At 41.5% G+C, this 26,209-nt stretch overlaps 1 long non-coding RNA gene across 1 annotated transcript in view; it reads left to right on the forward strand.

The window, feature by feature from the left end:
* LOC125457855 (uncharacterized) overlaps nt 1-26,209 on the forward strand; it is a 233,549-nt gene that overhangs the window by 150,403 nt on the left and 56,937 nt on the right. The window lies entirely within an intron of this gene.

The raw sequence follows: 26,209 nt of genomic DNA on the forward strand, positions 1-26,209 counted from the left end.
GATTTAAACAGATGTATTTACAGGAAATCCACAGGCTGGAAGGCTCTTGCTCATGCCTCACCACGAACAACTGTCTCATCCACTTGTATCATACTCAAGCAAAGTTAAGCATTTTGCCAGAGGACCTTGATAAACCAAAAAGGATTGGGAAATATGCCAATGTTTTCAGTGCTGTTCATGTACCATTCTGTCTCCTTGGATTTACACTCACCTTATGTGGGGACAGTACAGAATCAATGATGATTTCATCTCTGTGAGGAAAGGTTTATTTTATGGATTGGCCTTTTTAAGGAAACACACTGCCTTTCAAGGCTCTCATATGTTCTCTTCCTCAAAGCACAGTGGTCTGCCAAGAAAAGCTGCACAAAGTGTGACCTCTCATTGATTCATTGTCATTCAGGAGTCAAAGTAATTTAGCCTACATACACTGTGGAAGATTGAAGGGTTATTGATAATGGAATGGGCCAAAAAGGAGATTACTCAGGATTCTTCTAACTTGCTGACTATCATGAGAAACTTCACTACATAACACTCGAGTCTCACACCCTGATGGATTCTTTAAGAGCTATTTAACTTTTATCATCATTTGATGATATTGAACTATCTCACTGATTATGATTGTTCCCTGATAGCAATGTAGGACCCACTATTGTGTCAAAACTTAAAAGATGGACACTCAAAGATTTCAAACATACAATTATATGAATTTATTCAGCACAGTAAAGATAAAAAAGAAAGCAAAAAGTATCAAAGCTGCCAGAATCCACTTGTCCTTTGAATGGAACAGAAGCTGATTGGCAGATCAGAAAAAGAATCTGAAACCATTAAACAAAGTACAGATCCAGCACATGCATCCTAGAAGCGAGTTGTAGTTAGTTCTCTCTGGCATTTTGGGCCCTGTGATACATTGCTATATCATGATGTCTTGGATGGCCCTCCTGTTCAATGTCTTAATTCTTAGTCTCATCTTCATCCTCAGGAGACTGCTGCCACTCCTCCATTTCTTCTGTGACCACCACCATCACACTCCTCTCATATACACACAAGACAGCTCCAGTCACAAAAGTTACAGCATGGCAAAACAATGCATGACTCTGGGCCTAGGCTATACTACAAGGACTCGCTGCAGTGGTCCAGGCATTGAAGCTTCACCTTAAGGAGGCTTAAGTTCTGTTCCACCATGGCCCTGATCAGTGCATGAGTAACTTTGTTTGTTCATTCTGCATCAGTCTAAGGGTTTTGTAAAGGTGCCATCGCCATGTTTGGAGGTGGTACTCCTTATCTCCAAACATCCAATCTTCTTTGGCCTGTGGACCTTGGAAGTTTGCAGGAACCTGTGAATTCTCCAGTTTGTCCGAGTCATGTAAATTCCAGGATATCTGGTCCAGAGCCCGAGAGCTTGGCATTGATGGTTAGAAACATTTTAAACACTCACAGAGTGGAAGCCTTTTCTATTGACTAACTCTGCAGGTTGATAGTAGGATGATTTCAATTTTAACATGGGTGCAGTTAATAAAGCTCTGTAGTTGGGGCAAGCCAGCAACTAAGGGAAAATCCCAATGCTGAATTGCTTGAGATATGAAGAGCTGTGCTTTGGAGAAAGTAATTTCAGTAACATCTGGGATGAAATTATGGGTCAAGGATTGGGAGATGCCACATAGGTAACATGTTGCTCCTTGAAACATGCCACAAGCATAAACATTCAGGGCAGCTTTACCCTTGGAAACTGTCAAGATGAGATTACTACCCAGTCTTTTTGAATGCAAGTCTTGTTCCATCAGATAACAGTTCAGAGCTGATGGACAGGGACATCCTTAATCCTTGCCTGCAGCATTGAAACAAGTGACAGCAAGGACTGTAAACATAGAATCTTATCGTTGTCCTCTCCCTCTTTGATGGATTTTCCCTTACTACTTCCTACTCTGGAGAATATTCAGCAGCCGTTAGAGGATACTGTTCTTGCTGGGTTTGCTGATGACGTTTTAAACATTGTCCCCTTCTTTATTGTCTTTGGAGTAGGACCAAGGTAACAATGACTTCAGAGATGGTGATCCCCATATGAGCTCCACGAGCAGATAATCTGTGAGGAAATGTCAGAAAGATAGTACAGTTTTACTGAGGGAAATCATGAGCAAAGTACAGATATAGGGCAATAAAACAGATAAATGTGTGGATGAAAAGTTGGTGCAGGAAGTAGGACTTTAAATTCCTGAGACACTGGGCCTGGTTCTGAGAAACAGGACACATTTACAAACCAGACAGGTTGCATCTGAACAAAGCCAGGACTGAGTTCCATGCAGGATGTTTTGGAGATGGCCTCAAGGCCCTCCGCTTCTTCCTGTCCCGCAGGCCCGACCAGGCCCCCTCCACCGATACTCTCATCCGCCCAGCTGAACTCGTCCTCACACTCAACAACTTCTCTTTTGACTCCTCCCACTTCCTACAGACTAAGGGGGTGGCCATGGGCACCCGCATGGGCCCCAGCTATGCCTGCCTCTTTGTAGGTTACGTGGAACAGTCCCTCTTCCGCACCTACACAGGCCCCAAACCCCACCTCTTCCTCCGGTACATTGATGACTGTATCGGCGCCGCCTCTTGCTCCCAGAGGAGCTCGAACAGTTCATCCACTTCACCAACACCTTCCACCCCAACCTTCAGTTCACCTGGGCCATCTCCAGCACATCCCTCACCTTCCTGGACCTCTCAGTCTCCATCTCAGGCAACCAGCTTATAACTGATGTCCATTTCAAGCCCACCGACTCCCACAGCTACCTAGAATACACCACCTCCCACCCACCCTCCTGCAAAAATTCCATCCCCTATTTCCAATTCCTTCGCCTCCGCCGCATCTGCTCCCACGATAAGACATTCCACTCCCGCACATCCCAGATGTCCAAGTTCTTTAAGGACCGCAAATTTCCCCCCACGGTGATCGAGAACGCCCTTGACCGCGTCTCCCGCATTTCCCGCAACACATCCCTCACACCCCGCCCCCGCCACAACCGCCCCAAGAGGATCCCCCTCGTTCTCACACACCACCCTACCAACCTCTGGATACAACGCATTATCCTCCGACACTTCCGCCATTTACAATCCGACCCCACCACCCAAGACATTTGTCCATCCCCTCCCCTGTCTGCTTTCCGGAGAGACCACTCTCTCCGTGACTCCCTTGTTCGCTCCACACTGCCCTCCAACCCCACCACACCCGGCACCTTCCCCTGCAACCGCAGGAAATGCTACACTTGTCCCCACACCTCCTCCCTCACCCCCATCCCAGGCCCCAAGATGACATTCCACATTAAGCAGAGGTTCACCTGCATATCTGCCAATGTGGTATACTGCATCCACTGTACCCGGTGCGGCTTCCTCTACATTGGGGAAACCAAGCGGAGGCTTGGGGACCGCTTTGCAGAACACCTCCGCTCAGTTCGCAACAAACAACTGCACCTCCCAGTCGCAAACCATTTCCACTCCCCCTCCCATTCTCTTGATGACATGTCCATCATGGGCCTCCTGCACTGCCACAATGATGCCACCCGAAGGTTGCAGGAACAGCAACTCATATTCCGCCTGGGAACCCTGCAGCCATATGGTATCAATGTGGACTTCACCAGTTTCAAAATCTCCCCTTCCCCTACTGCATCCCTGAACCAGCCCAGTTCATCCCCTCCCCCCACTGCACCACACAACCAGCCCAGCTCTCCCCCCCCACCCACTGCATCCCAAAACCAGTCCAACCTGTCGCTGCCTCCCTAACCGGTTCTTCCTCTCACCCATCCCTTCCTCCCACCCCAAGCCGCACCCCCAGCTACCTACTAACCTCATCCCACCTCCTTGACCTGTCCGTCTTCCCTGGACTGACCTATCCCCTCCCTACCTCCCCACCTACACTCTCTCCACCTATCTTCTTTACTCTCCATCTTCGGTCCGCCTCCCCCTCTCTCCCTATTTATTCCAGTTCCCTCCCCCCATCCCCCTCTCTGATGAAGGGTCTAGGCCCGAAACGTCAGCTTTTGTGCTCCTGAGATGCTGCTTGGCCTGCTGTGTTCATCCAGCCTCACATTTTATTATCTTGGAATCTCCAGCATCTGCAGTTCCCATTATCTCTGTTTTGGACAGGGTTTAGTTTAACTCAGTTAAGGTTTGAGAATATGAGATACTAATAGCAGGATGTAAAAAATACCGAGGAAAGTAGATAGCATGAGAATAAAGAATATAGGTGGAGTTAGAGTAAGGGAGAAGGCAATGAAATCTAAATCAGAGTTACACTACATATTATATGAATGCACATAATATAGTCAATAAAATCACAGCACAGATTACAAGCACGGATTGCCATGTCAGACTATGACATTGTGGCAATAACACAGATCGGTCTCAAGGAAGACCACATTTGACTGTTACATATTCCTGGCTCTAAACTGCTCAGAAACCTTTGGACAGGAAAAAATGGTGACAGGGTGGCAATTTTGGTTAAGAAGAGCATTGCAGTCCTGGAGAATGAGATGATGCATTTTAAAACAACATTGATCCAAATTATATAAATTAAGATGAATGAGCACTTGGACCAATGACAGGACAAAAACAACATTAATTACAAATAATGGTCATTTAAACAAGTGTTAAAAACTTGTTGGGAAAATAGTACTGGTATACTGTTCTATTTATCATTCTATTGTTTCCAGATGGTAAAAACAAGTCAAAAAAATACTATCACGATGAAATTATTCATCATTTTGCCGACACCAAACTAATTCAATAAAAAGTGTTGAGTATCATTAGAAATATTGGAGGAATGTGAAGGGAAAGCCAACATTTTTTCACATTAAATAGAAGAAATGTAACAAAGACATACCTCCAGGCAACAGAATGCGCAAATCATACAAGATAACAAAGTGTGGAGCTGGATGAACACAACAGGCCAAAGAGCATCTTAGGAGCACAAAAGCTGACATTTCGGGCCTAGACCCTTCAACGGAAAAGGGTAATGGGGAGAGGATGCTGAAATACAAAGGGAGAGAGAGGGAGGTGGACTGAAGATTGATAGAGGAGAAGATAGGTGGAGAGGAGAGTATGGGTGGGGAGATAGGGAGGGGATAGGTCAGCCTGAGGAGGACGGACAGGTCAAGGGGGTGGGATGAGGTTAGTAGGTAGGAAATGGAAGTGCCGCTTGAGGTGGGAGAAGGAGATAGGTGAGAGGAAGAGCAGGTTAGGCAGGTAGGGATGAACTGGGCTGGTTTTGGGATGCAGTGAGGGGAGGGGGGAGTTTGAAGCTGGTGAAATCCACATTGATACCATTAGGCTGCAGGGTTCCCAAGCGGAATATGAGTTGCTGTTCCTGCAACCTACGGGTGGCATCATTATGTCACTGCAGGAGGCCCAGGATGGACATGTCATCTAAAGAATGGGAGGGGGAGTTGAAATGGCTCTTGACTGGGAGGTGCAGTTGTTTGTTGCGAACCGAGTGGAGGTGTTCTGCAAAGCGGACCCCAAGCCTCCGCTTGGTTTCCCCAATGTACAGGAAGCCATACCGTGTACAGCGGATGCAGTATACCACATTGGTGGATGTGCAGATGAATATCTGCTTGATGTGGAAAGTCATCTTGGGGCCTGGGATGGGGATGAGAGAGGAGGTGTGGGGACAGGGGTAGCACTTACTGCGGTTGCAGGGAAAAGTGCCGGATGTGGTGGGGTTGGAGGGGAGTGTGGAGCGGACAAGGGAGTTGCGGAGACAGTGGTCTGTCCGGAAGGCAGACAAGGGTGGGGTTGGATTGCAGATGGCGGAAGTGTCGGAGGATGATGCGTTGTATCTGGAGGTTGGTGGGGTGGTATGTGAAGACGAGGGGGATTCTCTTTTGGAGGTTATTGTGGGGCAGGGTGTGAGGGATGAGGTGCAGGATGTGTGGGAGACATGGTTGAGGGTGTTCTCGACCACTGCGGGGCAGGGGGGTGGACGTTGTGGCCCTTGAAGAATGAGGACATCTGAGATGTACGGGAATGGAATGCCTCATCCTGGGATCAGATGCGGCGGAGGCGAGGAATTGGGAATCAGGGATGGAATTTTTGCAGGAAGGTGTGTGGTAGGAGATGTATTCCAGATAACTGTGGGAGTTGGTGTGCTTGAAATGGACATTGGTTTGTAGGTGTTTGCCTGAGATGGAGACAGAAAGGTCCAGGAAGGTGAAGGATGTGTTGGAGATGGTCCAGATGAACTTGAGGTTGGGGTGGAAGGTGTTGGTGAAGTGGATGAACTGTTCGAGCTCCTCTTGGGAGCATGAGGCAGCGCCGATACAGTCATCAATGTAACGGAGTTAGAGGTGGGGTTTAGAGCCAGTGTAGGTGCGAAAGAGGATCTGTTCCACATAACTTACAAATGAAAGAGGGACTGTTCCACGTAACCTATAAATCGAAAGAGGGACTGTTTCACATAACCTACAAATTATACAATTTGTTTTTAAAACAACAAAGAATTAAGACATTTATAAGGAATTTCAATAATTCCACATTTGACCTGTCAGCAAAACAAGTAGGAACATTGTTAATGTTTAAAAAATCTTTTGGGATGTGAAAAAGGATTTAAAGATGTTTCAAAAGAACTTTTAAGCATTTACGTCAATTGGTATTTTCTTAAATAACAAAATATATTGTCCATATGACCTGGTGCCCTTTGAGCTGATAGGAAGATTAACATGCACATGGCCAGATTAGGGATAAGAGGTCTTTATAATTTTGACAGATTTTTTGGCTTGAGTATTTTAAATAACTGCTTGACCATCCTACCAGAATTTAAAAGAATGACACTTCTTCATTCAATGACAGGGGGAACTTACTGCAGGGTCTTGATTGGGAAAGCAGCTTATGTTGGAGAGGCAGTGTTGCTCTTCCAATCATAGGCGATGTTTCTGCTGCATTGCTTACACCAGCTCCTCCAATCACAACTTGCCAATCCTGATCATACCATTCCTCCAATGACAGAGCCAATGATTGGATAAGCAGTCAAGGGCAGAAAATAGACAGCCAATGATTGGAGTACTAGGAGCAAGTACTCCAGATGAGACATATATAGGGAAGGAAAGATGAAAGGTGACTAGCAATGTTATTATTATACGTGAGAGAGAGTGAAACTAATGTTTATAAATATTTTTGAACACATTTCTGGGGGATAAATAGACATATAAGCAAACAGTCTATCTTCCCCGCAGGATCATAAATCTGATGCAGAATTTATCCTGGGAGTGTTTCATTTATTCTTTATATTATTTTTTGTTGCAATTACAAAAAGACTAATTGTGTGATGAAATGTTTCTCCTTCGGTGTCAATACATCTGCTGCTGTCACCATGGAGGCTCCACCTCTTCCTTCCATTGTCTGAGAAACATGATGGATAAAAATGCCTTCCCCTCCAACTGTTGAGATACTTACAACCCTGTTGAATGTGATCTGCATTAATTTTGACAAGTACATGTGGTGAGTCTTGCTTATCTCACCGATGGCCTTCTACCATGGTAGCTTCTTCATTCTTCTGTAGCAGACCACCCATAATATGTGGACTGTCTGTTTGTACTGCAATTCAAGAACACAATAAAGTTGGTGGCAGTGATGTGGGTTATTCTGCAATAATATTATTTCTTTTAAAATTGTGCCCATCACAAACTGTATTTTGTTTTCAATATTACTGGGAGTCTCCCGCTGGGTCTTTCTTTTTTTCACTTTTTCTCACTTCCCCATCAGGCACTGCACACTCACCTCATCCCTCCTCTCTCCCCTTCTCCAATGTTAGTGATACCTCAGTGGGATTCATGATCTGTTCCTTTATGATGTAGTAACGGGTAAGTCCCCTGCATTCTGGCCAGCTCAGGTGTCTGTTTGATTTAGAATTTTAAAAATAACTTAATTGTATTCACCTTTTAGTAATTTTACAATTTGAAGTGGTGTGGAAGTATTTTTATGTCATTGCAGATCATTAAAAGTGCTATAATTTTCTGACCATGTCTTTGCAGTGACTTTGCAGCCTCATGCTATAATGTATAAGCCAGCTCCCTAAGCAATCATAACCCATCGTGTCAAAGTCCCCAGCACCCAGAAAGTATTAATCAGCTGTTATCCTTGTACCCTAGGTACAATTTAAAGAGTAAAATATATCAATTCTTACTTTGCGATGTATGAAAGTACAAATGCCTGAAAGTGTTCAATTTGTTAATGACTGAAAAGTCGAATGTTAAGTTCAGAATCTGTTGTATCTTGGCACAGTTTCCAAACCGGGTAGACAGACCAGAGGCATGTGGCATCAAACCATGACATTTTGCCTGTGGTGAGTGAGGGGAATAGGTATGCCATGGGTTATGATAAGTAGTAAATGTGGCTTTTTTGGAACAAGAGATTGAAAGACTTCATTAGCCTCCACTGAGAGAAACTCTCCATGAAACTGAACAAAAATGGCATTTAGACATTTCTGGCAAGAATCAGCCCAAAGTAGTCTTCCCATCAACAAACATCTCATTTAACAATTCCCTTATTGTTCTTCATCAATTTATACCCTCATGCTCATCAAAACAAATTGAAAACAAAATACAGTTCGTGATGGGCACAATTTTAAAAGAAATGATATTATTGCAGAATAACCCACATCACTGCCACCAATAAATTAAAAACTCCATGCTATTCAACACCTTAGAACAAACTTGAGGAATGGTGGAAAAGCAACAGATCCCCCAAGCTTGAGGTAGTCAACCCCAGCCTCTCCACAACGATGCTGAGTGCATTATGAGTGATTGCCCATGAATCCTGCAACAGAAGGCATTTTAAGAAAAAAAGGTTGATTCAGACGGGTAGGTAAACTATTAAAAGTCACATTCCCAGCCCCGTCTGCCTCCAACCTGCACATTTCTAGCTTTAACTGAGGTAGGAAGATGAGTGGGCAGACAATCTGTTTCAACAAATTGCGTTGGCACTTCATATTAAAAAAATACAAGTTTGTGAGATTCAATATTCAACTTTTCACTTTTTATTATGGACTCCCATGTTTCCTGCACCTCAGGAGGCCAGGCAGCTCCATCAAGGTTGGACTATTGATTGCAGAAGTTAACTGTGCTTATGCTTATCTTTTTAATCCAATGTGGCTTTTCTCTAAATTCATTCATAGGACTTAGGTGTCACTGGCTATGTCAGCATTTGTTGCCCATCCCTAATTGCCCAGAGGGCAGTTAAGAGTCAACCACATTGCTGTGAGTCTGGAGTCACATGTAGGTCAAATTAGCAAATGATGGCAGTTTCCTTCCCCAGAGGACATTAGTGAACCAGATGGATTTTTCTACCAATGAATGATACTTTATATGGTCATCATTAGACTCTTAACTCTAGTGTAACGGCACTGAACTCCTAAAACTAGACATCAACCACCTGACCATCTCGATGGCTTCAGACCACTTCCTTCCTGCAAACTGAGTTCCGCAGTGCAATCTTCACAGTCTCCCATTTCCCTCTTCCCCTGTATATAATTCCCATTCTCTGATTGGAAAGTGCAGACTTTTATCAGTTGTGTTCTAAGTATATTAATCAATATGTTCAGAAAAGTTATGATATACCTCTGGAGTGGGAAGGACGTGAACCCAGGCCTCCTGAATCATAAGCAGTAACACTACCACTGTGCTACAAGAGCCCTTGTTCAGTCCTGTCTAAAAGTGACAATCCTATCCACGATGTGAATAGATGCTGATTTTGGACTAGGATGGGCGTGGTCAGGAATCACACAATACTGGGTTTTCGTCCAATAGGTTTATTTGAAAACACAAGCTTTTGGAGCCTTGCTCCTTCTTCAGATGTTTGCACATTCAAATGAGCCTGTTGGACTACAACCTGGTGTTGTGTGATTCCTAACCTAATCCTATCTACATCATAGGTGTCTAATTTGCATATTAAACATGTCTGAAATATACAGCATCATTAGCTGGCTAGTGATAATCCTCATTAAAAACAGCAGACAATGAATCATCATCACTAACAGGGTGCTGAGTCACTGATATTACTTTGAGGCTGATATCAACCTCATTTGCGCTGATTTGGATGAGTTAAAATTGTTCCTGTAGAATTATTTTAAATTAAATTTAGGATGTCTCTAGGCACTGCACAGAAGAAGAGCTCTGCCAATCTTTCTGGTAATGTACTGGGGGCCTTATCTTTTAGCTGAAAGTTCCATTAAGCAAGCAAACAAAAATTTTTTTACAAGATTACTCTAAGATGTGAAACTTCCTGGGATAGAAATCCAGTATCATTAATATTTTAACGAGAAGTTTGTTGCAAATTATCCTGACTAATGGAAAGATAAAAGCTAATGTAATTGTGTCAATCCGGGCTAAAAATTTAAAATTCAGCTTTGTATCATGGATTAACATATAAAACAAACAATCCAGGTCACCTGAAGGTAGTTGTATTTGTCTCAATATTTTTGTCAAAATTCATATTGGCTTTCCAGGTGGCACAACTATGAAATAGCAGTGAGTTTCAGTCGGTGAACGAGAAGAACTTTGTAATGATCAGCAGTTTAACTTAAAGAAGGTCAGCCAAATGCTGACTCTGCTTCTCAAGTGCACGACACACTTTCCTGGAGGCTGTAGATTTTACCTTGTTGAACAGTCTTGAACACACACGAGTGTCTGCTCGGGAGTTAATATCCTTTGCTTTTGCACCATCTAGTTTGCAAACTAGATTTGAATAAATTACTACTGGTATAATTTTTGAACAAATATTTCAGTAATTCTCAGTAACACAGCAATGGTATCACCTTGCTCCAATTTTCACTTATCAAACTCGTCCAAAACTAGTGAATAATTTTACTTTCACGTGAAAGCCTTGGCACATTAGCGAACCAAATGAATTGGCTGAAGTCTTTAAGCAATTACATTTTACTTTTATGATCTCAGTCTTTGTGCAAAATTTGAAATTGGTTTTGTTGTCAGAGCAGGCTGAAAGAAGATATGGGCCATTTGGCTTTCCAGGCCTGCTCCATAACTCGAGAAAACAAGGTGTGGAGCTGGATGAACGCTACAGGCCAAGCAGCATCTTAGGAACAGGAAAGCTGATGTTTCAGGCCTAGGCCCTTCATCAGACCATTTTCTGATGAAGGGTCTTGGCCCGAAACGTCAGCTTTCCTGCTCCTAAGATTCTGCTTGGTCTGCTCTGTTCATCCAGCTCCAAACCATGTTTTCTCGGATTCTCCAGCATCTGCAGTTCCTATTATCTCTGCTCCATAACTCAGTGACTTCATGACTGGTATTTTGTCTCCACTTCACCATCTTGCACCATCCTCAAATCCCTTAATTCCCTTAGAGCTTTAAAATCTATTGTTCTGATTCATGAATTTGCTCAATGGATAAATATCCAAGTTTTCTGGTTTATTCTTTCCCCTCTTTTCACAATAGTGGAAAACATTGTCAGAGATTCCATCCTTCAGATGATAGATAAAACAAAATTCCCATTTGTTACGAACACTGAGTGGGAATATTAAAATCAGATGATACCCAAAAGGACAGAGTAAAAGTGTCTTTATCACCTAAATATTTCCCTGGAGAAAAACAGGCTCATATTTCAATGAATATGTGTGACTTGGCAAAATTGTCTAGTGTTTATACATTTCATTAATATAGATTGAGAATCTATTGGCAGAATATTTTACATAACATTTGATTGCAGTATTAAAATTAAGATATGTTTGCTGCTCTTTTTAAAAACATATTTCTAACTTAACCTTCAAAAAGCAATTAATGGTGTAGAATGATTGTGTTACATGGACTAGGATAATTTAAGTACCTTGTACAGAAAGTAGTAACTAGATAGGCAATGAAATAATAGAAATGGAATGTTATAAAATGGAAAGTGAGCATTAAGCAGTTTTATTGGAAGAGAAAGCATGTGGAATACACAAAGATTCCAACTTGGTGATTCATTGTTCTATTTACATCAGCATACAAAGACATTTATGAACCAGTTTATTCTTAAAAAACACAAACTTGTCACAGTGGGCAAATGTGGCTTAACAATCCAAAACACAAGAAAACCCAATGAGAATTCCTTGTCTTGAATCAGCAGTGTTGCTGACTTTTTGGTAAACTGTTGAGGCAGACATACTTTGCATTTAGGAGGCGACCTGAGATTTTCTCTTCTATTTCCTATCCTGACGCTTGGCAAAATGGATTTTGGTTTATAACTGAACTTGAAGCATGGCAATTGAATAAACTAGAAAATCATGACTCTTAAGTTTCTAGCATTCCCCCATCCAATCCTGTCACTGTCACTCACACACACACACACACACACACGCACGTGCCAAAATACCTGACTATCCACAGCAGCAGGATGCTTGCTTCAGTTCCTCTTATTGGTTTTCATTCATCACTATAAGCCTTGGCCCCATTGCTTCTGCTTATTCTGATACAACGTCAGTCCTCTCCTTGTGGCTTTGGACTCCACCTCCATGAGCCTGTGAGGGACACCATTCTCATTTCCAAAGGGATCTACTGAGCACATAAAAATCCCTAATATTGGACTCTCTCCTTTCATTAGCACTTCCTGGTGGGGATCCAGCTGACAGCTTTGGGGCCTAGCACACCTTTGGGAGCCAACCAACTTCATTGTTTCACAATTATTCAAAGTTATCAGAATGACAAGATTTAATTTCTTTTGAAAACCATTTTATTTTGTAATTTCATGAAATAGTTTGAGCAATGTCTTTGTAATATCTTTAAGAAGTGTACTGTACTTGATAGAAATTATGTTCCCACACCAACTGAGGTTGCCATGAAGGATTTTTCTTCTCAACCTCCCTCTTACCTGAGGTGTGATGATCGTTAAGTTAAACCACCACCAGCCATCTCTCTCATGAGAGAGCAGCCCTATGGCTTGGTAAGATTATGGTGACTTTTCCTTTAATTTAGCATTGGAGAAATATAAGGACAGGAACTACAGGTATGTGATATCACAGGATTTTTATTACTTTTTTTTTAACTGGAATGAACTGTGAAGAAGTTACTCAGTAGGTGTTACACTGTCAGGTGGCTGTATGTATATTTTTCTAATCCTTTTTTATCCCAGGGTGCCCATGAGTGCACCCAGGAAATTGGAAGTGTCCAAGAGAATTTAAATGTTCTGGAAATTTCATATTGATAGAAATTTGTAACTGTATTAGAATTCCCTTTTTTTTCAGAAGTGAAAATCTGCAATTCCTTCCAAGTAAATAATTGAGAATCGGCGCTCTATTGAGCTGTAACATTTGCTCATATTTTTCTAACATGTTCCGAACTTACAAAACAAAAATATTTACAATTTTGGATACAAAAGTACAAATGTTTAAAAAAGACAAGTTTTATAAAAATGCCTTCTGGTTATCCAATTGGTATGAAAAGTTACAAATTGGTATGTGGAAATATGAAAATACTAATGCAATTAAAATTCCCCTTGTCAAATTGCAGCAAGAATAAAATGAGAAATGCATGTAGATGATGTTACCAGAGTCATAAGATAGACTTCTGATATATAAATAAAATGAATAAGATTAACACAAATTTAATATAGTTATCAAATTATTTCTGCATTAATAATTCATAGACAATTAATTTATTTAAACACACAAAACAAAAATGTTTAGCTACTGAAATTAATACAACTCTGGCAAATATAAACAATGATGTAAATATTTGACATTAATTAGTATGCAGAAAATCTATCACAGCATATTATTATTAAATGAGAACCTATGCTTTGTTTACTGAAGCAGAATAGGTTATTATTCCTGACTCCAGGATTAAAGGAGAGACACCAAAGACATTCTATCTTACTAATTGTTATTGTCCCTTGCCTTGACATGTTATTTTTATCTAGCTTTGTTCATTCTAGGGCTATATTTCTTAAGTCGCCTAAATATTAATGAAAGCAAAAAAGCTGACCACACTTATTTGTAATTGAATATTTTATAGTCAACCATATTTTTGTGTTCATTAAAGCATGATGTTTGGAAATGAAACAATTATTGAAGGGTTAGCTATACCACATTCTAAAATTCAGTACTGCTTACATTGGTATCAATGATAGGTTCACCTTTTTATTGTAAAATTGCTTGGGACAAAGTTGCACCAGAATAGTCTTGTGAAGAACAATTCAGATGGATTTCTAGGAGTTTAGTGCCATTCTGATTAATAAAACAGACTGCTGAAACATTCACCTGAAAAATATATCAGAGATAGTAGGAACTGCATTTGCTGGAAAATCCGAGATAACAAGGTGTGGAGCTGGGTGAACACAACAGGCCAAGCAGCATCTTAGGAGCAGGAAAGCTGGTGTTTTGGGCCTGGACCCTTCATCATAAAAAATATGTTGGGTTTTGTTAATGGCATTGATGTTGCCACATCTGTGAGATTTAATTCCTAAGAATTGCACTGTGGCTGATAGAACTCTTCTCATTTTCCATGTTAACCATGCATTATTGAGGGCAGAATTGTGGGGTTTATGTTGGTATAAAGTGGAGGTGCCCTCCGGTAGAAGCAGAAGAAATTTGCAGTTCAGTTAAGAGGGAGAGAGGATCTTCAACATGAGACATATTTTCCCCAACATTTGAGCTTTTTTTATTAAAAAAATTTAAGAGTGGAGACACAGTATAAGCCAAACAGGCAGGGGTGACCCTTCCTGAAGCACTGTTATCCTTCTTTCCCACTTCAGCCTGGCAACAGAAGCTTGCCTTCAGGTAGCTGGCTGGGACAATTCCAATTAGTCTCTTATCACAGGCCTTTACTTCCCATTAATTGACAATCTGCTACTTGTAAGTTTAAATGTCCACTATCTTCTGATCTTACCACCAGCAGTGGGTGAACATTTAATCTTTTAACTCCTCTCCTAATTAGTTATATTCTTGTTTCTAAGGACAAAGATGAGTAACTTGCTTCTTTAGCAATGTAACTTTTTAACTCCAGTATCTACTTTAATATTCTGTTGCTGTTTTCAGTATAGTTGTTTGGCCTTGCAACAAACATTGGGAATGTGGGAGTAATTCGGCCGAACTGGCCACGTCTGTAAGGAGTGAAACAGAGTTAAGGTCTTGAGTCTAATATGATTCTACTTCAGAACTCAGACCTACTGAATTTCTCCTGCTCTTCCTGTGTTTAATTTCAGATTCCTAGCATCCACAGTGGTTTGCATTTATTCTTTTGTCTTGCACAGTTGATAACCATTACATTTTTTGAATGATATATGATGCTACAACCTTATTTAAATACGGCCAACAAAGGAAGAATAATCAAATTTGGTTTGCTTTTTTATTGATTGCAGCATATCCAGTAATGATAAATTCACTGTCTCACATGTTACCGAGCGTTGCCTGGCATCATGATAGTTGGTCCCTGCAATACTATCATTTACTCTAAGTGCAACGAGTCAGATGGAATATTGGAAGAAATAACATGATTAACAATTCACCATAATACCTTGCTCTCTTCATTATATTACTAGTTTCATTTACTTCTCCTTTGTGTTCCATCTATCCATTTCTATACACTCATTCACACCTCACATTGGCATCACACCCCTGAGTTTCTAACTTTTTAGAATTTACTAGTTACATATTGTATCTTCTCAAACCTTACCTCCCCCAACCCACTTACTTTGGTGCCAATTGCAGCTCTGATAACAAGAGAGATTCAGAGGGGCTAAAATAATGAGATAATAGACTTGTACACAAATATGGTGACTTCTTCATTTTGAGTAAAACAGATTTTAATCCTCCATGAAATTAAGCCTTGACCCTCTCCTAACATACTGAAGGAAAAATTCATCAACTATATTTTCATAATATGGCTCACTTTTGTGGAAGTCATATGAACAATTGATCTGGGTTTCTCTTGTTAAATGTTAAGATTATTTTAATAACCCAATAATCCCTGCAATACTGGAATTCAGTCGTGGAATTTTGAAAGACTTTAAATTAATATTTTATTAATTTTTTTTTCTAAGAAAATAGTTGCTGGAATTCTAATAATTCTGTGTTGATCTTAGAGAGGAACTTAGATAACAATTCAGACTCACTTCTTTTATAATTATCTTCAGTGAGAGGTTTGGATTATCTGTAAAACAGTTTCACACCCTGTTACGTTAATCATCAATATCTGCTAATATGACACAATAAATCTGTTCTGCTATGGTACATTTAAAAAGAAGCCCACAACATCCTAATTTTATTAGAAAAGTGGTGAAATGACTTTTTCTCTTGTTTTACCAATATTTGTGAAGAAATTTTGCCTGATTTATTTTCCTGTTTTAAAATCCCAAGCACATGCCAATGTGTGAACCTGTGATCTATAAAGATGTCTGTATTTAATTAATCAGCTAAAAACTGGACAAGGCCCAATGTGCATGGGCTTACCTGGTCAAAGTAAAGCATGGACTCACTAACTTTTCCATGCCTGCTTATTGCCCGAAATCTGGTGTGCAGACTTGTGCTAAAAACTCTGCTGGCTTTGCATGTTCAGTACAGGATATGGGGTGTGTGTAGCTGGCATAAGTTAAATTCAATCCGCACTTTCTAAAGTGGTGCACACTCTTGAAGGATAGGCAAGTTCAGTTTGCCCCAGCTTTGGAACTGATTATTATAGTCAAACACAAGGAACAAGACTTTGCATGAAGCAGCTGGCAAGATTAAAGTATCTTGGAGAGCCTTAGTCTAGGAGGTAGAAAGGAAGAGAGTGTTTATATTATCACTTGAGACTCTGCTGGCATGCTCACCAATAAAAAGAATAGCAGTATGTAACTAGGGAGATCAAATTAAGGAATTTATCCTTGAGGATCTGGTTGTCGTGCAAGATGAACTTTGGTTTTGCAAATAGTCAAGGTCAGAGAATATATTTTATCAGCATCACATCCTGGCTAATTGTTTATTAATTGTGTTTAATTCTATGAAGAAGGTGGGCATTAACTGAGGATTCGCTTTTGCCCTCATAAATAAACACAGGCTGAAATTGAAGCTATTGGTTTCGGGAGGTGCATGCTTGCAAACTGTAACTGTGTCAAAAAATGCTGCCAAAAACAGTTAAAATTTGCTCCAATTAAATTCCTCACCACCAGCCTTTCATAAATATAACAATAGCAAAGAATGGTTGCCTGAGGATGAATTTAAAATTAAAGCATAAGCAAAAACACGCAGAAAACTAAAACCCCAGGGCTATTGTTGAAAATGACAGAAAGCCAAAGCAAAATGTTGAGGTATGATTTTCATTCAATGTTTCCAGAATTTGAAACAATCAGCCAGTACACAAGTAAAGTGGACATGTTGCATTTTAAACAAGGTAAAATAATGATGTCTGGCCTTAGAATTGTCAATTCCAACAAGAGATGAAAACAGAAGTGACTTATTTTGTGAGATGCATGCTATTAGTTAGATGTGAAGGTTTGTCAGTTGAGGTCAGCCATCCCTTAAGAAAGTGATACAGATCTCTCTATTTTCTGTTTGAAGGAAGGGTTGAACGATTCACCTGAACCAAACCAATCATTTGTTCTGAGCCTGTTTAGGGATAAGCCTGATACTGTCAGTGACACGCAGATAGCACCGAGCACCTATTCAACTGGTGGACTACTTGAATAAAATTGTGTTTGCTCTCTGGGCAGTGTCAAGTGAATGAAAGGCCTCTATCTTTCTCTGAATTTGGCCCTGGGGTTGAGAATTTTCCCTGGCTAACAGTACCAACTGGCACTTAAAGTGGAATGAGATCCCAATCTGCTTTTGTCACCCTCTGGCCCCTTTTTTCTGTTGCTCATGGAAGTGGAATGGTTTTTAGTGTAGGGATGGTTGGTGCAGCTAGACTGCCCATGGCATCCAAGTGTGCTCAGCATTGTGGTTTCTAACAGAGGCAACCTGGAGAAGGTTGGTGCTTGATGGAGCTTCCCAGGGGATGATTTGCAGCCCATTGCCAATGAGATGTTGTATGCACTCATGCCGACTACTGACCCTCTCCTCATCGGTCTCATGGAACTGCAATAATTCCTCACCAGTAGGATGCATTATCATGGCAGGTTTCAGATGACCCTTGACTGATTGTCAAAGCTTGCAAAACTCCTCATGAGATAACAAGGTGTACAGATGATGAACACAGCACGCCAAGCAGCATCAGAGGAGCAGGAAAGCTGACGTTTCGGGCCGAGGCCCTTCTTCAGAAATGGGGTAGGGGAAAGGGGTTCTGAAAGAAATAGGGAGAGAGGGGGAGGTGGATAGAAGATGGATAGAGGAGAAGATTAGATTAGGTTCCCTACAGTGTGGAATAGGTGGAGAGGAGACAGAAGGTAAAAGAGGGGGGTTTGGAGCCAATAAAGGTGAGTGTAGGTGGGAAGATAGGGAGGAGATAAGTCAGTCCAGGGAGGAAGGCGAGGTCAAGGGGGCTGGCCTTTTGATTTTGTGACTGAATTCTAAATAAAGGACGCTAAAAATCGACACATCCATGTTTTGCCTCCTTTTCAGAGGGTGAAGACTGGAAATGCAATATGAAAGACCTGGGGAATAGCAAATTAAAATTTTCTCAGACAAGCATGGTTGCCAGTAGATTGTTTGCTAATAGCTGGATTTACAGTCTGCCTATCAATAAAACAAAGCATCCTGAACTACACCAGATGTTCATTTCCTAACCCTGTTCAATCTTGATCTCAGATGTGCGCAATATCAACTATAATGAGAATAAAGCATGCAGTGTTCCAAACTCTATTTCATGTTATAAACTGCCACACTTCAAGTCACTTACAATCTTTTCTGTGGTTTGTCTGAGCTGGAATTAAAGTTGGATCACTAGAGGTTACAAGGTAGTGAGTAAGATTTACTCAGATTTACTTAGCAATTTTTTTTTGCTATATATCAGCCAGCATGGAATTCTGTTTTGCTGAAATTCTTTATAGGCAGTAATTAACAAGCAGTTTGTTTCCAAGAAGAAGTCGTATGCACAAATACAGAAGATTCTAAAGTACATTTGACAACAAATGGTATGAAGGGGGCATCATATGTCATGTAAGCATTACTGTGGAGGGTATTGAATGCAATTAAAAGTTGAATAATTGACGTGGCTGTTGGATAGGAAGAGGGTCACAGCACAGTAAGCGCTCCCTTTTTGAGGTAATATTGTTGGCCACTGAGTCAGCACAGCACCTTCTTGTTGTGAGTTGCTGCATATTCTATGCCAGGGGCTATGTCCGGGTGTAAGAGTGGGGGTTTTGCCCTCCAGTATCGTCTGGACTGTATCACATCATTCTAGCATGCTGTGTTTTACACAATTGGAGCAGTAAACAAGGAGATATGATGGATGCCAAGGAACCACGAGAATAGGAACAGTCTTTCAGACAAGAGGGCATGGGAGGAGGAAGCATTTTTCACATAGGAGAGAGTGCAGGTGTTACAGGAGCTACAAGGCAGATAGACCTCATTGACACCCAAATTCCAGCCAATGAGAGCTGCGTATAGAAGAATATCTTAGACTGTAGATTAGTCATTGGCCATGATGCTAGGATTCCTATGCAATGTAAGCGTGAGCATCAGTGTCTACTCACTTTATTAGTGTTGCTTTTGCTGGCTGTAAATGAAATCTTTTCTTTGAGATTATCCGATTACTTGCCTGTAAATGTTGCTTGTCAGCTGTGCAATGACATGCTGCATGTGAGAGGTGCATGTCACAAGTGAGAAATGCTCACTGCTGTCAATTATTTCCAATTAAATTTGCCACTCTCTCCGACCTGGGACATCCTAATGGCCCTGTTGGCAGGGAAGAATACCTGAAATGGGAACACTAGCCCTTAGAGACATAACAAGTTCCAACAACTCACCAAAATCAGGCATGCTTTGGGCCTTCAAGTCAAAATTGGACACTGACAGTGACCCTACTCAATGTTAGACTCTTAAACTACAGGCTTCCAGAATTATTCAGACGTGTTTTCATCTGGAAAATAATTAGAAGTTACGTAACAAACTTTAACTTCTGGTATCTTGCAAGGTAACTACTCGACAATGAAAAAATGCTAGGGTTTGGTAATCAGGAAGTACAACAAACTAATAAAGGAATATACAAAGAGCATGCAAAGGCAGGTGCAGGAATAAGCCCACTATGCCTGTGAATATGAAGCCATTCTGAACTGATCCCATCTGCCTGAGCATGGTCCATATCCCTCTATTCTCTGCCTGCCCACATGTCTTCTAAATGCCTTCCAAGCATTGCTATCACTTCTATGTCTACCAATTTTCCTGATTGTGCATTCCAGATAGATACCACATGTATTTAAAAAGAAATCTTGCCTTTCTCCCATAAACTTGTAGAGAGGGAACAAAGTGATCTGAGCTAGAATGCTAGATTTACTGATGAGGCAAAACATATAACATAGAACAATACAGTGGAGAACAGGCCCTTTGGCCCTCGATGTTATGCTGACCTGTGAACTAATTTAAGTGCATCCCACTACACTATCCCATCATCATCCGTATGCTTATCCAAGAACTGTTTAAATGCCCCTAATGTAGCTGAGTTAACTACATTGGCAGGCAGGGCATTCCACGCCCTTACCACTCTCTGAGTAAAGAACCTGCCTCTGACATCTGTCTTAAATCTATCACCCCTCAATTTGTAGCTATGCCCCCTTGTACAAGCTGAAGTCATCATCCTAGTAAAAAGACTCGTACTGTCCACCCTATCAAATCCACTGATCATCTTCTATGTCTCTAATAAATCCCCTCTTAGCCTTCTTCTCTCCAGTGAGAACAGACCCAAGGCCATCAGCCTTTCTTCACAAGACCTTCACTCCAGACCAGGTAACATCCTGGTAAATCTCCTTTGCACCTTTTCCAATGCTTCCACATCCTTCCTGTAATGGGGCAACCAGAACTGCAGGCAATATTCCAAATGAGGCCACATTAGCATTTTGTACAGTTGCAGCATGCCATCATGGCTCCGGAACTCAATCCCTCGACCAATAAAACCTAACACACTGTAAGCCTTCTTAACAGCACTCTCAACCTGGGTGGCAACTTTCAGGGATCTATGTACATGGACACCAAGATCCCTCTGCACATCCACACTGCCAAGAATCTTTCCACTGACCCGGTATTCTGTCTTCCTATTATTCCTCCCAAAGTGAATCACCTCTCATTTATCTGCATTGAACTCCATTTGCCACCTTTCAGCCCAATTCTGCAGTTTATCCAAGTCTCCCTGCAACCTGCAACATTCTTCCACACTGTCCACCACTCTACCGACTTTAGCGTCATCTGCAAACTTACTAACCCATCCACCTATGCCTGTGTCCAAGTCATTTATAAAAATGACAAACAACAGTGGTCCCAAAACAAATCCTTGAGGCACACCTTGAGTAACCGGACTCCAGGTTGAATATTTTCCATCAACCTTCTTACAGAAAACCAGTTTCTAATCTAAACTGCTATATCTCCCTCAATCCCCTGCCTCCGTATTTTCTCCAACAGCCTACCATGTGGAACCTTATCAAAAGCTTTACTGAAGTCAGTGTACACCACGTCAACTGCCCTACCCTCATCCACATGCTCGGTCACCTTCTCAAAAAACTCAATTAGGTTTGTGAGACACGACCTGCCCTTGATAAATCCGTGTTGACTATCTCCAATCAAAGTGTTGCTTGCTAGATGATTATAAATCCTATCTCTTATAATCCTTTCCAAAACTTTTCCTACAATAAACGTAAGGCTCACTGGTCTATAATTACCTGAGTCACCTCTACTGCCCTTCTTGAACAAGGGCACAAGATTTACAATCCTCCAGTCCTCTGGTACTAAACCTGTAGACAATGATGACTCAAAGATCAAGGCCAAAGGCTCGCCATCTCCTTGCTAGCTTCCCAGATATTCCTCAGAAAAATCCCATCCAGCCCAGGGGATTTATCTACCTTCACACCTTCTAGAATTGATAACACCTCCTCCTTACTAACCTCAATCCTTTCAATTCTAGTAGCCCATAACTCAGTCTTCTCCTCCACAATATTCTTCTTTTCCTGAGTGAAGACAGATGAGAAATAATCATTTAGCACCTCTCCGATCTCCACAGGGTCCACACACAACTTCCCACTTCTGTCTTTGACTGGCCCTATTCCTATCCTAGTCATCCTCTTATTCCTCACATACCTATAGAAAGTTTTAGGGTTCTCCTTTATTCTACCTACTAATGTCTGCTCATGTCCCCTCCTTGCTCTTCTTAACTCTCCCTTTAAATCCTTCCTAGCTAATCTGTAACTCTCCATCGCCTCATCTGAACCATCTCCTCTCAACGTCACATAAACCTCCCTCTTCCGCTTAACAAGAGATACAACTTCTTCAGTAAACCACAGTTCCCTTAACTTATCACTTTGTCCCTGCCTGACAGGGACATACCTATCGAGGACACGCAATATCTGTTCGTTAACCCAGCTCCATATTCCTATTGTCCCCAGCCCCTGCATTTTGCTAACCCATTCTATGCCTCCTAAATCTTGCCTAATTGCATTATAATTGCCCTTCCCCCACCTATAACTCTTGCCGTGTGGCACGTTCCTATCCCTTTCCATCGCTAAACTAAACATAACTGAATTATGGTCACTCTCTTCAAAGTGCTCATCTACCACTAAATCAAACACCTGGCCTGGTTCATTACCAAGTACCAGATCCAGTGTGGCCTCCCCTCTTGTCGGCCCTTCGAAACCATCCTGCACACATTGGACAAAAACTGATCCATCCGACGTACTAGAGTTATAGCATTTCTAGTCGATGTTGAGGAAGTTAAAGTCTCCCATAAGGACCACCCTGTTCCTTTCACTCCTGCCCAGAATCGTTTTGCCAATCCTCTCCTCCACATCCCTGGAACTTTGTGGAGGCCCGTAAAAAACTTCCAGCAGTGTTACCTCTCCTCTCCTCTTTCTGACCTCAGCCCACACCACCTCAGTGGATGGGTCCTCATCAAAAGTTCTTTCAGCCACTGTTATACTGTCCTTGACTAACAAAGCCACACCTCCCCCTCTTTTGTCACCTTCCCTGATCTAAATGAAAGATCTAAACCCTGGAACCTGAAACATCCATTCCTGACCCTGCTCTATCCATGTCTCCGAAATGGCCACAACATCAAAGTCCCAGGTACCTATCCACACTGCAAGCTCTCCTACCTTATTCAGGATACTCCTGCCGTTGAAGTAGATACATTTCAAACCGGCTTGTTGTCTGCCAGCACACTCCTGTGACAGTGAGATCCTGTCCATGTCCTCCCTACTCTCAACCTCCTGTGTACTGGAACAACACCAGAGTTTCCCATCCCCCTGCTGAGCTAGTTTAAATTCACCCGAATAGCACTAGCAAATTTCCCACCCAGGATATTAGTGCCCCTCTGGTTCAAGTGGAGACCGTCCTGTTTGTAGAGGTCCCACCATCCCCAGAATGAGCCCCAATTGTCCATGTACCTGAAACCCTCCCTCCTGCACCAAGCCTGCAGCCACATGTTCAGCTGAAATCTCTCCCTGTTCTTTGCCTCGCTATCACGTGGCATGGGTAACAAACCAGGGATAACTACTCTGTTTGATCTAGCTCTCAGTTCCACCCTAGTTCCCTGAAATCCTGCCTGACATCCCTATCCCTCTTTCTACCTATGTCGTTGGTGCCTATGTGGACCACAACTTGGGGCTGGTCACCCTCTCCCTTCAGGACCCCAAAGGCAAGATCTGAGACATCACGGACCCTGGCACCTGGGAGGCAACACACCAACCATGAGTCTTGTTCATTTCCAACAAACCTTCTATCTGTCCCTCTAACTATTGAGTCCCCAATGACTAACACTCCCCTCCTATCCCCCCTTCCCTTATGTGCAAGAGGGAGAGACTCTTTGCCAGAGACCTGCACCCCAGTGCATGCCCCTGGTAATTCTGCATTGCCTCCCCAACAGTATCCAAAACGGTATACTTGTTTTTCAGGGGAACGACCACAGAGAATCCCTGCGCTGACTGTTTTTACCCCCCTTCTAACAATTACCCAGCTTTGTTTGTGCTTAGGAGTAACTACTTCCCTGTACTCTTATCTATCACAGACTCTGCTTCCCTAATGACCCAAAGTTCATCCAGCTCCCGCTCCAGTTCCCTCATGCGGTCTTGGAGGAGCTAGAGTTGGGTGCACTTCCTGCAGATATCCTTGGATGGATGGCGTCCCTCACCTCAAACATCATGCAGGAGGAACATTCCTCTCCCTGCACTGCCGTCCCTGCTAGTCCTCTTATCAGAAAGTTAAATAAAAAGAAGAGAAGCTTCCCAGTTTTGTCCCTGGTGTTTAAGGTTAGAGGAAGTGGATGGGTGGGAGGCCCTACAAGGGTAGGGTCTTGGGTTTAGTAAACAATCACTTATATAGCTGACGGGGAGAAAGAAGTCCCTCCCTTCCCAGAAACCTCTGCTCTCCGAGGTGCTGCTTTCCTAACAGGCCCCTGGTCCAAGCTCCTGCTCTCGCTGCTGCTGAAAACAGAAATGGGAAACAAGTTACGAGTTTTGATCTTGAAGCTACTCACTGTTAGAAATGATTTGCAAACAGTGTAAGTGAAAGCTGCTGCACAAATTACTAGAAGCAGGCATATCAATTCAGTATCAAAAAAGAAAATGATGAAACTTTAAACATAATCCAAAAAGGCTATGGATTAGTAACAGACTAAATAAAAGCACCCAAGTAACAAGACATTTCTGATAAATTGTACTGAACTGAGACACAAAGAGAAATCATAGCACATGAAATTGAATTCTGGTAATTTTCAAACATCAATGGACAATTATCTAGCTGTTGTTTGCTTGAACTTTGTGCAATTGCTCACATCTGTGAAGCAAACTTTTAAAAAGGGAGACAAGCATTCAAATGTTATTTAAATGTGCAAATTGTATCCCCCAGACTGATTGCAAAATCCCAAGAAATGACCTAGCTGTGAATGGGTACACCATTTCCTGTTCACCAGACATGCAGAAGGCAAAATTCTGAAAGTGATGGTTGGAGGTTTTCTTCTTTCCTGCACCTGGCATGTAGTTCCCAACTTGCCTCATGCCTGTACCACTGCCAACCTAACAAGGGGACTCGTGATCTGAGCTCAGGCACCATTTCAGTGCTCACAGCTTGACAAAAAAGTTATTGAATCACAAACCTGAAAATCATGCTGACACTGTCAGATTGGCTATTAGCAATGGGTACTATAATGTTATTATCTCTATTAATACCCAAACAGGAAGTCGCTCCAGATGATTGTGAGCTGACCACATCAAATTCAATTAAGCAAAATACTGATGAAGATGCTACAATGCATAATTGCATACAATCCTCTGTACCTAAGAAAATGTGAACAACCCAAAGGTGTGGAAACCAGTTCACTGCCAATATGACAGTCATTGAAACTTTGAGAGGACAACAGATCCAGCAATGATGCACAAATGTAGAAAGAAATGTACTTCAAAACAATAGCAACAGTCAGTGCTACTTAACATTTAATATGTGCGATAGTTGAGTAATTATATTGAATAAAATCAATGTTTCATTGAAGTACTAATAAAATAAAACCAATAAATAAATTATGAATTATTCTGTTCATTGTGAAATTCTAGCAGTATCAATTGCCGGATATGACATTCCTCATATCAAGCATTGTATACACTATTCTATGTGTAAACAGCCATTGAGAAAGGTAAACCTTTGTTGAATGAAATATGATTGAGTTTTTAAGGGTGAACTAAGTCATAATTATGAATGAGCAACCTTGCTGACTCAAGAAATGTATTTTTAAAATTATTGAAGTTTTAAAATAATCCATAAATAAGATTTCACTTTAAATTTAATCTACAATATTTCACCTCTTACTTAGAATAACCAATTGTTACTTCACTCTTTTTAGGATGAATGAAAAGTGAATGATAACTCTGCTTTTTCCATTTAATAGATGAGACACTAAACCAAGTCCCCAAATGAACTCTCAGGTGGCATAAAGACCTCATGACATTCTTTCAAAAATAGTAGATGAGTTATTCCTTGTGCCCTGGATAATATTTTCCCTCAGCCAAAATCACAAAAACAGGAAATTTGTTCAGTATTACACTGTTGTTTGTATATTCTTACTGAGTACAAATTACCGGCCATATTTCCTAAGAACAGTGAGTACACTTTGAAAATTAATTTTTTGGCAAAATAGTGCTTTGAAATATG

This window comes from Stegostoma tigrinum, chromosome 14 (assembly GCF_030684315.1).
Source record: "Stegostoma tigrinum isolate sSteTig4 chromosome 14, sSteTig4.hap1, whole genome shotgun sequence".
Lineage (NCBI taxonomy): Eukaryota > Metazoa > Chordata > Chondrichthyes > Orectolobiformes > Stegostomatidae > Stegostoma > Stegostoma tigrinum.